Raw genomic sequence first — 18,459 nt, forward strand, 5'->3', positions numbered from 1 at the left:
AGATACTGAGGAACATTTAGGAAATAAACTAAAATACTCTATGTGGCTTCACAATGATGTATAGATAATAAAGTAATCCTTCTGACCAGAATTACATTTTCAATAACTGTCAAAACAAAATACATAGTAAAGATCTAAACAGGTGACATTTACTTTAGAATCTGAAAGCTCACACAAAACTTCTTTTAGAATTTCAGTAACTATACACATACATCAGATTCTATTTTCTTACTCGTGGGCAAAATAATGAAATCAGAGAAGTTGTTACTTCCTTGCATATCTAATAGATTTATCTTAGGAGACTACTAGCTAACATGCAAAGCAAACTGCTGCCAATGCATATTAATTTATTTATTAGAGTACATTCCTGATTTCCAGAACATGCTCAGAAACATGTGTTTTGTCTGAACTTAACCTTCCAGGTCAGACAGATATTGCAGTAATAAACACAAGTAGACCTGATAAAAATGCTAGCAGGTAGCATTTTTTCTACAGTAAGAGTTCATAATGGCCAACACAATTTTCCTGCTTCTCCAGAATCACAAATAAATATGCTTCAGAGGGGTAGCCAAGTTATAAATAAACTAGAAAATTTATCTGGAAATGCTCATGGCTTTAATTAAATTATTTTTTGGTGTTCTTCATTTAAATCATCGCTCTGAGGTGGGGCTACGGATGAGGGGCTCAGTATGCAGGCTTCCCAAGGGAGTGAGAACCACTCAACCCCTCTCTCAGCACAGCACCTTGAGACAGGGTGAGAAGCACCTCTCCAAGGCTGCTGCACTCCAGCAAGTACAGCTAGGGTGGATGTCTCCCAGCTAGGGCAAGTCCAGATACGTCTGCCCTCTGAGCTCACCAACCAGATTGGGAAATGGAACAAGCTGTGCACTTTCCCCTTACTCCCTGACAAATGGGAAATCAGCAATGTTCCCATATGAATGGGAGCATGGGGGATCTTCAGCCCACAACCACCTCTCTAAAAAGTACCTGGATGGGTGGGAGGCATGAGGCTGAAGCAGTTCTGGATGGAGGGAGGGGAGGGTAGAGGGCGGTGAAGGTGCCCCCACCCAACCCCTTTCACCTGCCCGGCGATTCTGTCTTATTGTTGTACGAGTCCCCATAAGCACAACCAACCCCTTACCTTGCTTTAAGTTATACTAAGAGGAAGCTGTATACCAAATTTGGTGGACTTAGCTCTTACCGTTTAGGAGTCCTTGAACAAATGGACAGACAGACGGACAGACAGACTCGCTTGCTCACTGACAAACTCTCTCAAATATATAGTAGATAAGCAACGAAGAACAATGTGCAAATGAACACAAAATAAGTAAAGCAAGATATTTATATAGGGAGTCTGCAACCCATTTTTTAACATAATTTGAGCATGAAAGGAATCTAAAACTCTGCAAACAAAAAGCCTCAATGATACTTATACGATTTCAACTATGCAGCTTCACTTAAAGTTAAAAAATTTTAAACAATATTTCCTTAGTTGTTTATGCCTCACCATTGATGTGCAGGTTGAACCGCTCTAAACTGAGACTCTGTGGTCTGACAACGGACCAGAAAGTCCCTATGGAGGGCTGGTGGCTGGGAGCCCTGCAGCAGGCCTGTGGCAGTAAAACGGGAGGCAGCAAAGCTGCTGCCCAGTGATAACACTGCCCAGCAGCACAGCTGGAGCCCTATAGCACAGCTGCTGCCCTGAAGCAAAACAGCTTGTCAGCACCAGGAGGCACTTAGAAGCGGAGCTGCTGCCTGACGGCATAACCAGGAACCCAGCAGCCCTGCTGCCACCGAGGTGGAGCTACCACACTGAGGCCGGTAACCCTGGGCACAGAAGGACCAGCGGCAGGGGGCAGCCAACTAGGAGGCTGGCAGCCAGGCCATGGCTGGGGGTGCCAGTCTTGGGAGGAGGGGCAGAAATGATCTCTCCTGGTCCAGGACCTGTCAGGTCCCAAGGGTGTTGGACCACGGTGGTCCAACCTGTATATTATTATATACATGTGTACCTTATAATATCCTAGATTATTAATAATTAGCTCTTTTCAAACCTATCAATCCATCCTCAACATCTCAAGAGAGAAGCAAGCATTATTACAGGCATTTGACAGATGAAAAAACTAAGGCAGTGAGGCTGAGATGGCAGTAGCAAGTTTAAGAGAGTATTTACACAAAGTTGTTCCCGACCAACTCCATGTGTGGTCACTTATTCTGGAACAAGAGTGTCACAGGGGCTACTTCTACATTGGCATGACCTTGCGGAAGAGTTCTTGTGCAAAAACTCTTCCAGAAGACAGCGTCTACACTGGCATGTGCTTTTGCGCAAGAGCTGTGCTTTTGCGCAAGAGCATCCATGCCAGTGTAGACACTCTCTTGCGCAAGAAAGCTCTGATGGCCATTTTAACCATAGGGCTTTCTTGCGCAAGAAATTCATGTTGCTTGTCTACACTGGCCTCTTGCGCAAAAACAGTTGCGCAAGAGGGCTTATTCCTGAGCAGGAGCATCAGAGTTCTTGCACAAGAAGCACTGATTTCATACATTATAACTTCAGTGTTCTTGCGCAAGAACTCGCGGCCAGTGTAGACAAGCAGCAAGTTTTGGCGTAGCCGCTTTTGCGCAAGATCGCACCAATGTAGACACAGCCTGGGGGTAATACTAAATAGGAACAAGGCATACTTGTTCCAAAATAAGAGTATATACATACATGCCACGTCTACACTGGCCCCTTTTCCGGAAGGGGCATGTTAATTTCAGAAGCCGTAATAGGGAAATCCGCGGGGGATTTAAATATCCCCCGCGGCATTTAAATAAAAATGTCCGCCGCTTTTTTTCCGGCTTTTAGAAAAGCCGGAAAAGAGTGTCTACACTGGCCCCGATCCTCCGGAAAAAAAGCCCTTTTCCGGAGGATCTTATTCCTTTGAAGTAGGATTTCCCTATTACGGCTTCTGAAATTAACATGCCCCTTCCGGAAAAGGGGCCAGTGTAGACGTAGCCACAGAGTTGGCTGGGAACAGCTTATTGCACTTTAAATTCACATTAACTGACCTACCTTAACTGGCATTAACTCTGAAATATAGACAAGCCCTAAAGTGGAACTAGAACTCAGGAGCTCCAGCTGAAATCCAGTCCAAAAGGCCACATCTCCCATTCAAACAAAGAATGGGAAAAAGGGTTATTTTGTACTTATTATACTTTTTTTTTGCATTTTTTTTTGCATTTCTTAAAATCTATGTAATGAAAATCCAGCATGCTTGATGATCTCTGGATCATGACACACTTTTTGGCGTGTCTGCATAGTGCTAATTGTTCTTGTTTTCAGATGAGAAAGAAAAGGTAGAAGAGGGGAAGAAATTAAAACAAACTTCTTTCAAAACATACAATATCACACTAAAGACATTTAAAAATACATATTTTATTAAAGCGTTTGAGAATCCCTTAACTATTTCATTATGATAACTTATTTTACATGCAGTTTCACTTTCAAATTATCATCTACTGTGACACAAGGTCACAAGATATTGATTGCAAATGAAACAGGGGAAAGTTTACATTCAAACCAAAACTAAGAACTGTAATTAAAGATAAAAAATGGAAACATAAGGTTTTGTAAAAGATAAAAAAAGGCAAATTACATTTTAGTGACGAAACTATTAAGCAGCGAATCCTCTTGAAAGACCCTTGGACAGTTTACTGCTGCAGCAATTTTGAGACACAGAAAAACATGACTTGTATCATGAGCATTCCAATGACTATTGGAGTCTGAGGGGATGGGAGAGACACAACTGAAGAACACACTGACACAAGAACAACCCTGCCAAGTAATTGCCTATCTTTGTGCCCAAGAGCCTACACTTAGGCAGTAAAAATAGAGATACAAGCCCATAAAATGGCAACATAAGGCCATTAATCTTGCAGAATCACAAAGCAATGTTCACTCTGATCTAGGAATGTTAAAATGTGTTTCACTATGTCATAGTGTAACTGCTGAAAATTTCAATTTATATGCATTGTGGAGGGAGCAGGCAGCTCAGTGCACACTGGCTCCTACCTGTCCACCCTGCACTGCTGCCTCTGCTACTAGAGGGGCAGGCTTAAAAACTGGCTTCCCACTTGCACCAGTTCCCTGCTCCCCCACCCACGCTGCTGCCTCTGTATGTGGGGGGGGAGGCTGCGTGACACCGTGGACCCCAGGCTCATCAGTTAAACATGTAAGTGGTTGCACATCCCTATTCTGCTGAAGAAGAAATAATGAAGGTCCCAAAACTCTTGGGCTACGTCTAGACTGGCATGATTTTCCGGGGAAAAAAAGCACTTTTTGCAGAAAAGCGTTCATGCCAATCTAGACGCGCTTTTCCGCAAAAAAGCCCCGATCGCCAGTTTCACGATCGGGGCTTTTTTGCAGAAAACAAATCTGAGCTGTCTTCACTGGCCCTTTTGGGCAAAAGGACTTTTGCCTGAATGGGAGTATTTCCGCAAGAAGCACTGATTTCAGACAGTAGGAAGTCAGTGCTTTTGCGTAAATTCAAGCGGCCAGTGCAGTCTGCTGGCTAGTTTTTCCGGAAAAGCAGCTGATTTTCCAGAAAAACTGGCCAGTCTAGACACAGCCTTGTTGGGTATAAAACCCCCATCTTACAGATGGGCACATGGAGGTGAAGCGAGAGGAAGTGACTTCCCCACACAGCAGGTCTGTGATGAGCAGGAAACTGAACTGTGGCTTCCCCAGCCCAGGAGCCCCCAGGATGCAATGGGAATGGCTTGATGCACCCAGCATGAGCGGCAGGACGGGGGAGCGGGCAGGGCCTCCAGGGGAAGGGGCGTGCGGGGCTCCCCCGTAGGGTCTGTAGCTTCCATTTCCCAGCACTGGGAGCGGGGGGGGGAGGCAGCCCCCACGGCAGAAAGCGACTAGGGCTTTCCACCCTCGGCCCGCGCGCGGAGGGGCCGTTGGCCAGCGGCCGTTGGGGGGGGGCTCCCGCTGAGCCTTCTGCCGCACGTGGAGCAGACGGGGGCGGTTTAGAACGGGCGGGGGGAGGGGGCGCTCTCTCAGGAACAGCCCCCACCCCGGCGGGAGGCAGCAGCCGCAAGCTTCCCTTCGCGAGGGATTCTCGTCGCCCGCCCCCTGCGCGCGCCGGGTCGGTCCTGAGGGGCGGGGGAAGGAGGGGGCGCAAGCACCGCACCTACCCCTGTCCTGCGTGAGACTCTTCCTGATGCTACTGCCCGGCTGGCCGGGGGGCGGGGAGAGAGGGGAAGAGACTGACAGGCCTGTCTGCCAACCAGCTGCCGCAGAGAGACGTCACAACGAACTGGGCGGGAAGGAAGGACGCAAGCCCTGGAGAGAGGCACGGTGGCGCGACCCTGGCGTGCGGCGCGAGCTCCGCCGGCCTAGGCCGGGATCCCCAAGAGTAGCCCCTGCCCCACCCCCGGGCTGCAGCGTCATCCCAAGAACCCCGCGTCACTGTCCTCACCCCCCCGTGCTGGGGGCGGGGCTCTCCGTGCCGCTCACGGGCTAGTGGTGCGCTTCAAACAGGCAGCCCCAGCCCTGGGTCCGGCCTGGGGACAGTGGCCCGGGCAGAGGCCTGGCACTGGTGGTGGAGAAGCAGCTGGACCTGAGTTCCCCGAGGTAGCCAAAGGGGCTAATGCGAAGAGCCCTGCGCGGATACAAAACCTCTGTCTGCAGCTGCAAAGAGGAGCCGTGGAATGCGGAGGGTTCTAGCTACAGACTGTGCAGCGGGAGCCATAGAGTTGCAGGGCGTTACCACTGTAACCCTGGAACGGGAGTCCCAGGTTGAAGCCAAGAGGTTATTTTACCTCTGGATTTGGCACTGGTGTGGCCACTGTTGGAATCGTGTGACCAGGTCTGGTGTCCACAGGTGAAGAGGGATGTTGATAAATTAGGGTGCAGAGAAGAGTCAGAGACTGATTAACGGATTAGAAAATGTGCTTTCCAGTGACAGACTCAAGGAACAATCTATTTAGTTTAGCAAGAGAATGTTAGGTGGTGACTTGATTACAGTCTAAATGCCTTCGTGGTAGGAGACCATGTTTTCTGAACCAAAAAGAGACACATTAATCACTCCTCTTAGGCCCTATCTGCCTACCACAGGAAGTCCCACCCCCTGGGGTAGTACTTTTAGGATCAAGGTGAACACATGACCAGAAGTAAGGTATCATGTGACCCATCTAAGAACTCCTCCCACCATCCCCTACCACTAGGAATGGGTTTGGACCCGTAGCCTACCCCATGTAACTATACTGCAATTCCATTAACCCAGGGTCCAGACCTAGGGTCCCATGACACTGAAGTGTTAAAGGTTCAACCTCCATTCAATACGAGATCCAGGATCAGAGACCTATTACTTGGCAGTGTAGATAAAGCCTCATTTGACCCATGGCCTGGGAATCAGCTAGAACTATCCCACAATTTCATGGGACAGCTTCCATAGTCCTCTTAATGGATAATGCTTACCAGTTCCAATTAACTGGTAATCAGAGGGGACTGGAACAGCTCCCCACCTGCTGCAAAAAGGAGGCTGCTCCAGCTCCACAGAGGGCCTGCTGCAGACGGGTTGCCAGCCGGGATTCTCCCCTCCTCCCCCCCCCCCCCCAGGGAAGCCGGCACGTGTCTCTCCCAGGGCTACTGCCCCCCCCCCCCCCGTCCACGGCGCAGGGAAACCCGCCTGGGCACCTCCTCCCCCGGGGCCAACCTGCTCCTCCTGCGGCACAGGGAACACCCCCACGTGCTGCCTCCCCAGAGGCCGATCCCCTCTCTCCCGCAGTGCGGGGAAACCCCCATGCGTCTCCTCCCACGGCGCAGGGAGCCCCCATGTGCCATGGGGAAGCCAGCGTGTGCCTCCCCCGGGGCTGACCCCTCTCCTCCCATGGCGCAGGGAAATCCCTGTGTGCTTCCTCCCCTGGGGCCGATCCCCCCTCCCGCGCACCGCCTCCCCCGGGGCCAATTCCCCCTGCTCCTCCTCCAGGGCCGACTCACCCCTCCTTCGGGACAGGGAAGCCACCGCGCGCCTCCTCCGGGGCCAAAGTGAGGCGTTACAGGAAGAGGAAGTGGCAGGGAATTTGGTGCCCCATTTAACGTGGCGCCCTAGGTGGCTGCCAAGTTTGCCTATAGGCACGGGCCACCCCTGTCTACACTGCAGGCTTCTTGCACAAGAACTGTTTTGCACAAGAGTTCTTGCACAAGAGCATGTCCACACTGCCATGTGCTTTTACGCAAAATATGTGCTTTTTTGCCGAAGAACGTCCATGGCAGTGTGGACGCTCTCTTGCGCAAGAAAGCTCTGATGGCCATTTTAGTCATAGGGGTTTCTTGCGCAAGAAACCCCTGTTTTCCGTCCACACTGCCTTCTTGCTCAAGAGCTCTTGTGCAAGAGAGCTTATTCCTCATGGGGAGAGGACTAACTCTTATGCAAGAAGCCATCTGTTCCGACACCTTACTGTAAATTTACTTGCCAAGAACGCACGTGCAGTGTAGATGCTCCACAAGTTTTTGTACAAGAAGCCTGCAGTGTAGACATAGCCAAAGTGTTTTCACATAGTATGTTAACACGTTTAAATCATCAACTGCTTGAGTGAGGAAGTCTCACAAAAAGTCTGTCCATCCACACTGGAATGACATGGTGATTTTACCACCATGGTAACAGACCCAATCTCTCTGTGGGCACTTCTGGAGCAACAGGGAGCCTGAGGCAGTCTCTCAGGGGGGAGAGGCCATGAGCACCTCTTTTTCAGTGATTCTCAAACTTTTTAGCCTGTGGATCACCTGGCTCAATGCAAACCTTTCTGCAGACAACCAGCTGCTAATGGAAACTCACAGTTAAGTACTTAATTACACCTGAGGCATTTTTCTAGAGCTGCAGCTAGAAAGAATGAATTAATTTAAATTATTAAAAAGATTAAAATGCTTAGTTTATCAAACTTAATTTTAAATACAATAAAATATTAACTTATGTCCAACACAAGAGACTTCAATGTTTTCTTTATTTATGGCAGGGGTGGGGAACCTTTTTTGGGTCAGGGGCCATTGATCCACAGAAAAATAAATTGGGGACCACACAAATGAGGAGCAAAAGAACACCTCCCAAAAACCCCAACCCTCACTGAGACACCTCACTCCTCTGGCAGTCCAGCCCGAAGAGGTGAGGGGAAGGAACAGGGAGGACTGAGGTTCAGGTCTTCCCATAAGTCAGATTTACTTTTCTGGTGGCTTTTATGGAGCCACCTTAGGTTCTGGGGTGGGGACAAAAATGAGGGGTTCAGTGTGTGATAGGGCTGTCAGTGAGTGGGATGGGGTGCAGGATGTTGGAAGAAGGTAGGAGGCAGAAGCTGACTAGGAGTAGGGTGTCTGGCCAGGGGGAGGGAGCAAAAGAAAAAGAGGGTGCAGTGTGTGGTCACAAGTGTGCAGGAGCAATGGTGGATGCAGGACTAGACTAGGTGGTCGGGTACCTGGCAGGAGCAGACTGGGGTTAGGTGTCTGGCCAAAAGGGAGGGTGCAGACTCTGGCCAGGAAGGAGAATACAGGAGCAGACCGCAGATAAGTTGTCTGGCCAAGAGGGAGGATGCAGGAGCAGACTTGGGGTAGGGGTTGGACCAGATATGGGGAGGTCATTTCAGGCCCCTTGCTGCCACCCCCCATACTGGGCTTCCTGGCTCCTCCTTTCCCCCAAAGCCCAACTGAGCTGTGTGTCGGTTCCCTGAGCCCACACCAGCCCTTCTGAGTAGCATTCCGCTTGTCCACCCTCCTCCCAGCCCCCAGCCACTTACTTGCTTTTGCATGCTCCCATTTGGCAATGCCTCCTGATGCTACTATTGGCTGGATTCTCCAGCTGCAGGGAAAGCCCGGGAAGTATCCCTGACGCCTACATTCCCCTGGCCGGGGGAGGAGGAGGAGAATCAGCTGCACAGCCACTTCTAGCTGCGTTTGGAGCCTGGGGACTTTCCAGGACATTTCAGTGCTTCTCATAGACTCATAGACTTTAAGGTCAGAAGGGACCATTATGATCATCTAGTCTGACCCCCTGCACAGTGCAGGCCACAGAATCTCGCCCACCCCTCTTAGAATAATCCTCTCACCTATGCCTCAGATATTGAAGCCTTCCAATACTTTGAAGGCCCCAACATGCAGAGAGTCCTTCAGCTGTGATCTGTGCCCAATGCTACAGAGGAAGGCGAAAAACCTCCAGGGCCTCTGCCAATCTACCCTGGAGGAAAATTCCTTCCTGACCCCAAATATGGCGATCAGCTAAACCCTGAGCATGTGGGCAAGACTCACCAGCCAGACACCCAGAAAGTTCCCTATAGCAACTCCTATCATCCCTCCATTGACCTATTTCCAACTGGAAATGAATGGTCAATTAGTTACCAAGATCATGTTATTTCATCCAACCATCCCCTTATCATAGAATCAGAACTGGAAGAGACCTCAGAAGGTCGTCAAGTCCAGCCCTCCGCTCTAGGCAGGACCAATCCCATCTAAATCAACCCGGCCAGGGCTTTGTCAAGCCGAGACTTAAACACCTCTAGGGATGGAGACTCCACTACTTCCCTAGGTAACCCATTCCAATGCTTCACTACCCTCCTAGTAAAATAGTTTTTCCTAATATCCAATCTGGACCTCTCCCACCACAACTTGAGACCATTGCTCCTTGTTCTGCCATCTGTCACTACTGAGAACAGCCTCTCTCCATCCTCTTTGGAACCTCCCTTCAGGAAGTTGAAGGCTGCTATCAAGTCCCCCCTCACTCTTCGCTTCTGCAGACTAAACAGACCCAAGTCCCTCAGCCTCTCCTCGTAGGTCATATGCTCCAGACCCCTAATCATTTTGGTTGCCCTCCGCTGGACCCTCTCCAATGCGTCCGCATCCTTTTTGTAGTGGGGGGCCCAGAACTGGACACAGTACTCCAGATGTGGCCTCACCAAAGCCGAATAAAGGGGGATAATGACATCTCTGGATCTGCTGGCAATGCTCCTCTTAATGCATCCTAATATGCCATTAGCCTTCTTGGCTACAAGGGCACACTGTTGACTCATATCTAGCTTCTCATCCACTGTAACCCCCAGGTCCTTTTCTGCAGAACTACTACTTAACTGGTTGGTCCCCAGCCTGTAACTATGCTTGGGATTCTTCCGTCCCAAGTGCAGGACTCTACACTTGTCTTTGTTGAATCTCATGAGATTTCTAGTGGCCCAATCCTCCAATTTGTCTAAGTCACTCTGGACCCTATCTCTGCCCTTAAGCGTATCTACCTCTCCCCCTAGCTTAGTGTCATCTGCAAACTTGCTGAGGGTGCAATCTATCCCCTCATCCAGGTCATTAATAAAGATATTGAACAAAACCGGTCCTAGAACAGAACCTTGGGGCACTCCACTAGAAACCGACCGCCATCCTGACATCGAACCGTTGATCACTACCCGCTGGGCCCGGCCTTCTAGCCATCTTTCTATCCATCTTACCGTCCATTTATCCAATCCGCATTCCCTTAACTTGCTGGCAAGAATATCGTGGGAGACCGTATCAAAAGCCTTGCTAAAGTCAAGGTACACAACATCCACTGACTTTCCCATGTCCACTGAGCCAGTTACCTCATCATAGAAGCCAATCAGATTGGTCAAGCACGACTTGCCCTTTGTGAATCCATGCTGACTATTCCTGATCACTTTCCTCTCATTCAAGTGTCTCAAAATGGATTCCTTTAGGATCCCTTCCATGATTTTTCCAGGAACCGAGGTAAGACTGACCGGCCTATAGTTCCCTGGATCATCCTTCTTCCCTTTTTTAAAGATGGGCACTACATTTGCCCTTTTCCAATCATCCGGGATTTCGCCCGATCTCCACGACTTTTCAAAGATAATGGCCAAAGGCTCCTCAATGACATTTGCCAACTCCTTCAGTACCCTTGGGTGCATTAAGTCTGGACCCATGGATTTGTGTACGTTTAGTTTTTCTAAATAGTTCCTAACCTGTTCTTTACCCACCAAGGGCTGTCCATCTTCTTCCCATCTTGCGTCGCTTAGCACAGAAGTCCAGGAGCCGACCTTGTCCGTGAATACAGAGGCAAAGAAAGCATTGAGTACTTCAGCTTTCCCTACATCCTCTGTCACTAGGTTACCTCCTTCATCCATTAGGGACTGCACACCCTCTCTGATCACCTTCTTTTTGTTGACATGCCTGTAGAAACCTTTCTTGTTATCCTTCACATCCTTAGCCAGTCACAACTCCATTTGCGCTTTCGCCTTCCTGATAACCCCCCGGCATTCTCGAACTATACATTTAAGCTCCTCCCTAGTCATTTGTCCAAGTTTCCACTTTCTGTAAGCTTCCTTTTTGTGCTTAAGTACACCAAGGATTTCCCCTGTAAGCCAATCCGGTCTCCTACCAGGTTTGCCTCTCTTGCTACGTGTCGGGATGGTTTCTTTCTGTGCCTTCAATAAGGCTTCTTTAAAATACTGCCAGCTGTCCTGGACTCCTTTCCCCTTCATGTTAACATCCCAGGGGATTCTTTCCATCAGATCTCTGAGGGAGTCAAAATCTGCTTTTTTGAAGTCCAAGGTGTGTATTTTACTACTCTCTTTCCTTCCTTTGGTCAGGATCCTGAAATCTACCATCTCATGATCACTGCTTCCCAGGTTGTCACCCACCTCTACGTCCCCTATTAGTTCCTCCCTGTTTGTGAGGAGAAGGTCAAGCTGTGCACGGCCCCTGGTCGGATCCTTCAGCACTTGTACCAAGAAGTTATCCCCAACATTCTCCAAAAACTTCCTGGATTGCCTGTGTACTGCTGTATTGGTTTCCCAACAGATGTCAGGGTGATTAAAGTCCCCCATGAGAACCAAGGCCTGCGATCTGGAAGCTTCGCTCAGTTGTTCGAAGAAAGCCTCATCTACCTCATCCACCTGGTTCGGTGGCCTGTAGCAGACACCAACCACAACATCACTGCTGTTTGCTCCTTTAAACCTGACCCATAGACTTTCAACAAGTTTTTCTCCCTCTTTATACTGGAGTTCAGAGCAATCATAGTGCTCTCTTACATATAGTGCAACTCCTCCTCCTTTTCTCCCCTGCCTATTCTTCCTGAACAATCTATACCCTTCCATGACAGCGCTCCAGTCATGCGAGTCATCCCACCAAGTCTCTGTTATCCCAATTAAATCATATTTCTTGGCCTGGGCCAGGGCCTCCAGCTCTTCCTGCTTGTTGCCCAGGCTTCTCGCATTAGTGTACAAACACTTCAGGTAACCAGTTGATTGCACTATCTTCTCCATTCGAAACTGGGGTCCTCCTTGCTCGCTCCTTGCTCTATGCATTTCTTCCCGGTATCTGACTTTCCCACTCCCCTCAGGGTTTTGGTCACCGTCCCCCGACGAACCTAGTTTAAAGCCCTCCTCACTTCATGGGGCACCAGGACAGGACATTAAAAATCAGGACTGTCCCAGGAAATTCAGGATGGATGGTCAGTGTACTACTTGGGGAACAAATATTTAATAACGGGCTCTTATCTGGAGAGAAAAGTATAACATGATCCAAGGGCTAGAAGTTGAAAGCAGACAAATTCAGACCGAAAATAAGGCATCGTACATTTTTAAAAGTGAAAGTAAACCACTGGAACAATTTACCAAGGGTTCCGGTGGTTTTGTCATCCCTGAGAATTTTGAAATCCAGATCGGATTTTTTAATAAAAGCTGCGCTATTGGAATTCTTCTGAGGAAATTCTATGGCCTGTGTTATACAGGTATAGGGTTGCCAACTTTCTAATAGCACAAAACTGAGAACCCCTGCTTTGCCCTTTCCACAAGGCCCTGCCCCCTCTCACTCCATCTTCCCTCTGTTGCTCACTCTACACCATCTTGACTTTCACCAGATCGGGGCAGAGGTTGGTATGCCGTGGGTAGAGGCTCTTGGCCTACAGGAATGCAAGCAGGAAGGTCAGGGCTCTGGTGGGGGTGCAGGTTGAGGTGCAGCTGGTGATGGGAGATTGTGGTATAGGATGCAGCTTGGAGTTGGGGGTTGTGGAGTCCCAGAGTAGCTTATTGCAGCTCTCAGGAAATGCTCACTAGGTCCCTGTGGCCCAGGAGGCTCCATGCCATCCCTCACTGCCCCCTCTCCCCACAAAAAATGAGATTAAATTTGTATATGCACACACATGGGATTTGTATTTGCCTTCTGGGTTTTGAGGTTCTATTATTTTACATTTTTAACATTTTTTCAGCCAACATAACAGCTAGAAACTATTCTTTTTCAATAAAACCCAATACTTTAATGTAAGTATAATCTCGCTGAGCTGCATTTTAAGAAAAACACCAACTGTCATGACATTTGTGATAAAATTGTGACAGTTGGCAACCCTAGAGCCTCAGAGGCATCTCAAAGTAATCTGCCCTTTTTTATTTTTTTATGTTGTACAAAGAGACCTGGAAGGATTTTTTTTTAACCTTAGGCTATCAGGACTATCATGTCTGATTTGGAGGACGCAGCAGTCTGAGAATTTCCTCTTTACTAACAAGAATTTCTATATCATTGGTAGAACACTGGGAATTAAATACAATTAACTTGTAAAAGCAGCAAATAAAAATTATTTTCTTTACAATTAAATTCCCTTCACATGTATGATACTTATGATGTCATGATCCTACTAATTGTCCTGTGAGGCAACTGTTCCAGGGAAAACACAGCAGCCAAGGCTTGAATTTGTCATTAAAAAAGATGGGAGGAAATAAACAAAAGATGTCAGACCTTCTTTATATTCTGTAAAGAAGAAAAGAGGGCAATAGTATTTTTATTATTTTATTTATTAATAGGTAGCAGGTTTAGAACAAACAGAAGGAAGTATTTCTTCATGAAACACAGTCAACCTGTGAAACTCTTTGCCAGAGACTAGGACTTCAACAGGGTTCAAAAAAGAACTAGATAAATTCAAGAGGGTAGGTCCACCAATGCTTATTAGCCAAGGTGAATAGGAATGGTGTCCCTCACCTCCCATTTGTGGAAATTAGGTCAAATTGCAAAGTATTAATATAAACACAAATATGTGGGGACAAAATTAGAAAGACCAAGGCTCAAAATGAGATTAAACTAGCTAATGACAGCTAATTTAACATCTCTCTACATGTCTTGGGTTGTGTTGCTTGATTGTTTCAGTCTTAGTTTCCTATCCTTCCAGTCTCTGTCCCCTCTGAGTATTTTTAATTGCTTCCTTGCTTCCCCTTTTTGTTTATTCCCTTCCTCTTTCTCATTTCTTTTTTTTTAAGCTGATCCTGCTGTACATACACAAGTCATTTTAACACGCACATTTGTTTTGTGAGACTCTACCAGCTAACATCTGGCATTACATACGGAAAGAAAATAATTTTTTTTAATAGGAAAAGGCGGGAAGGAAAAGCACCTGAATTAACTAGGGAAAATTCTAACTAGAAAACGACACTAATAACAATGCTATAAAGAATGTAGCGCTGCTGGGTTCCTACTAAGCATGAAGTGGTTGAGAAGGAACTGAGGAGTGGATGATGACACACATGTTGGCACGCTCACTATGGCATGAGTAGCATCGCATCTGCGCATTGGCATCCAGGGTACTGCTGCTAAAAATTTCCAATTATAAGTGCAGGGGTGCCGAGACAGACACATATTATGGAGTACCCACTGGGACACTCCTTGAAGAAGAAAGAAGTTACTCACCTTGTGTAGTAACGATGGTTCTTTAAGGTGTGTGTCCCTGTGGGTGCTCCACTATGGGTGTCGAGCTTGTCCTGGCGCCGCAGATAGATCTTTTAGCCGTTGTCTGCCGGACTGCGCATGTGCCGCAGCCATCTTGTGGCTTTTTGCACCATTTCTGGTTGCGCGGTCCAGCTCCGCCAGTTCCTCCTGATCGTCGAGGCCTGGAAGACATAAACAACAGACTCCGAAGAGGGGAGGAGGGCGGGTCATGGAGCACCCATGGGGACACACACCTTGAAGAACCATCGTTACTGCACAAGGTGAGTAATTTCTTCTTCTTCTTTGGGTAGTGTCCACGTGGGTGCTCCACTGTGGGTGACTCCACAGCAGTAGCCAGACTGAAGGCGGCGGGTTCAGAGTCAATGAGTTTCCACTGTGGAAAGAACTGCAGTGGCTACTGCTGCGTCAGTCATAAGTATGTTTGATAGCACGTAGTGTTTTGCGAATGTAAGGTCCAACGACTAAGTGGCCCACTCGACAAATGTCTTTTAGGGGAATTCCCCTTAGGAAAGCTGCCAAAGAGCCATTGCCCTAGTAGAGTGGGCCCTTATGGTGTGTGGAAGTGGCTTGTTCCTTAATTCGCAACGTAGGATGCAGGAAACTATGTCTCCTCCCCTTGTTCCATCAGCTCCCCTGGTGCCTGCTGCCCCCCAACTCCTCACCCTCCTCTACTGTCCTGACTCCTTCCCTTCTTACTGCCCTCAGCCCTCCTGCAATCTACCCCTCTCTACCAGCCCTTCTCTCCCCCGTGCCCACTCCTCCAGCAGCCCCATTCCGATCATGAGAGCCACCACTCCTCATCCCCTCTTCTAACACCTCCCTCTACACACCTGTCCTGCCTCTCTCCTCTGATGCTGATCCCTCCCCTGCAGGTGTCTTTCCTTCTGTTTCACCCCAGAATCCCCTGGCACTTGCACCTTCCCTTAGCCCTGCTCCCTCGTGGTGCCTTCCCCTTCCCTTACTGCCCTGCCCCCTTTGCCCTCTTTTTCCCTGATGCCCACCCCCTCACCTCTCTGCCCCGTTCCCCTTCTGCCCCTCTGTGCCCTCACACGACTTGCTCCATCCTCACCTTTCTCATGCCCACCCCTTCTTTCTAGCCTTCTCCCAGCACCTTCCTCCCCCTCCTCTCCCCTCCCAGCATCACCCTGTCCCCCCCTCCCACTGACATCTCCGCTCCTGCCCTTTTCCTCATTGTCTGCAGTTGGCCCCTTGGCATTTCTCTCTCTTCCACCCTGTCTCTTGGTGCCTTCCTCTTTCTTCCTCTTCCCTCCCTCCCCCTCCATACAAGCCCCTTCCTCTCCCACCCCTCCCCCCTCCGCACAAGCCCCTTCCTCTCCCACCTCCTCCCCCCCCCCTTCTGCCTTCCACTTTGTGGGGCCAGAGTCTGTGCTTGGGCCCCGGACTCTGAACCCAGAACTAGGCCACGCGGTGCCAAGGAATTTTAAAGTCCTGAGCCGTGACATCACATCATGCCTGGGCGTCCACCCTGCTCACCTGCAAACGCCGCATATGGCAGGAGCAGCAGCAGCGGGCAACAGGGATCTGCACTGAGAGCTGCACACGGCAGGGAGGGATGGGGCCGAGGGGGACGCTCTGGGGGCGGGTGAGAGAACGCGCGGGGGAGCCGGCAGGTGGGGGCCGGAGCCCCCTCCAGGAAGAGCCGGGGGAAGAGACCCAGCTCCACATATTGCTGGAGCAGGGCCCCCAACTCTGAATATTAACTTGACGCCCCTCGCACCCGGTACACTTCTGGGATCAGGGCGCAGGGCCCCTTTAGGCGCGGGGCCCTATTCAGAGGAATCGAGCGAATTGGCCTAAGGCTGGCCCTGGCTGTGTATCCTGCTTTGGTCACATCTCTCAACTTTCATCACTCCCAGACAAAGTTTCTGCTAATCTTAACTATGGGCAGGTGAGGGCCTCCCCAAATTTAGTGCTGTGGGAATCTAGGCAAGGAAAAGCCACAAACATGGGGAAACAGTTTCAAAGAAATATACCCTGATTGCAACTAGGTTCACTTTTTTTCCCCTTTATTTACTCAATCTTCTTTGTTCAGTCTGCTTCCATGCCCCGAAAACCTTGGAGGCATGGTAGTCCTGCCTAAGTTTAAATCATTCTGGCTACATCTATACTGCTTCCTTCTTGCGCAAAAGCCTATGCAAATGAAGCACAGATTAGCATACTATTGCACTTCATTTGCATAATTAATTAGGGGCCACTTTTGTACAAAAAGGAGCTGTGTAGACAGCTTCTTTTTGCACAAAAACCCCCTCTTGTGCAAGAGCCATTCTTCCTGAAAAGAGGAGGAAGAACAGCTTATGCAAGAGGGGGGACTATTAAGATTTCATTTAGACATGCATTTCAAAGTATTTTCTATCTAGTAATTACTCACATAATCTTTGTCCATTTAGACAGACATTACTTTGTATGTGGAAATAGTATCTTAATTTCATTTTCCCCAAAAGACAGAACAAACAGTGAACTTTAATCAAACTCAGATTAGACACCCATTACTAGACCTCACATGGGATGGATAATTTACTGCTCTTTGGGCAGTTGTTTCTTGGGTTTGTATAATTCAAACAAAGTTCTTAGCTATTATGGTGCTAAGTACTTTAGAAATGCTGATTAGCAAGCAGGATATTTTTATGGCCTAGAATATTCAGAAAACTGATATTTATATCAGCCTTGCAAAAGTATACTCTCACATGCCAGCGGCAAGTAATTTTTTTCCCCTACCAACATCTGGGTAAATGGTAGAAAAGCAGATCTTGTGTCTGACCATTTTGATGACACTTTTTTAAACCTGATTTACAATATAAGGAATATGTTCACATGTTCACTATTGTTAGCAGTTGAGAAATGAGAAATTATTTTGTTGGTACCGTTGAATTAGTTTAATTAGCAATGCCAGTCAAATTCCATAGGCCATCCGAAGGAACAGACGTTACAATCTTTTCAGTACATATCTGCTGTAATTAAGCCCTAAATTTATAAACAAGAACAATTAGCTGACACTTACACTCTTCAATAAATGAGCAGACACTCTTATTAGAATACAACAGCGACGTCTAAAATGAGCACACGATTTGTGAAAGGCCAAAGTCTTCCTTGAGATGCTAAAATAACATATTCCAGCACTCAAAGGGTTGCGGGGAAAGGCTTTGAGGATTGCTAGTCATAAGACAAAATAAAAATATACCCATTTCGGCCATCACTAGGGTCATTTAATATTGAAATACCCAAAATGTAACCACTTGAATTTTTCTTGTTTCATGAGGCATAAGGGATCAGTCGCCAAAGGCTTCCCCAGCCGATAGATCCACGTCTAGACTGCCGTGCTGTGCCAGATCAGCTGATCGTTGGCACTGCATGGCGGCCATGTTTATTTTAATGAAGCGGGAATTATTTAAATCCCCACTTCATTGACTATGCTGGGAAAACTAGTTTACATGGCTCCATCGATGGAGCCATGTAGTCTAGACATACCCTAAGCTCCCAGCAGTCCCAGTCTACTTATCTAAAGAAATATATACAATCTCATTCATGCAGGGACTCAAATACTAGCCACAATACCTTATACCAGAAAACAGTCTCAGACCCCAATATTTTTCAAATAAGAAAATGTATTATTTAAAAAGGCTCTTTTAAAAATCTTGAAGTGAGCATTCAAACTAAAAATGTTAAAGTTCAAGGAATAGCTCACAGGATGAAAAGTCAAATTATATAGATTCTATTATTGG

At 48.0% G+C, this 18,459-nt stretch overlaps 1 protein-coding gene across 2 annotated transcripts in view; it reads right to left on the minus strand.

The window, feature by feature from the left end:
• Positions 1-5,418, minus strand: part of TMEM50B (transmembrane protein 50B) — a 22,464-nt gene extending 17,046 nt beyond the window's left edge. Inside the window, exons 1-2 of one of the 2 annotated variants that reach the window (XM_006126034.4) lie at positions 5,179-5,418; positions 3,633-3,693 (exon numbers count right to left, since the gene is read on the minus strand). The gene's annotated coding sequence lies outside the window, so the exon portion shown is untranslated. The remainder of the gene's footprint in view (positions 1-3,632; positions 3,694-5,178) is intronic. The other variant, XM_006126033.4, reaches the window with a different exon arrangement.
• Between the last annotated feature and the right edge of the window lie 13,041 nt (positions 5,419-18,459).

The sequence above is a fragment of the Pelodiscus sinensis genome, chromosome 1, assembly GCF_049634645.1.
Source record: "Pelodiscus sinensis isolate JC-2024 chromosome 1, ASM4963464v1, whole genome shotgun sequence".
Lineage (NCBI taxonomy): Eukaryota > Metazoa > Chordata > Testudines > Trionychidae > Pelodiscus > Pelodiscus sinensis.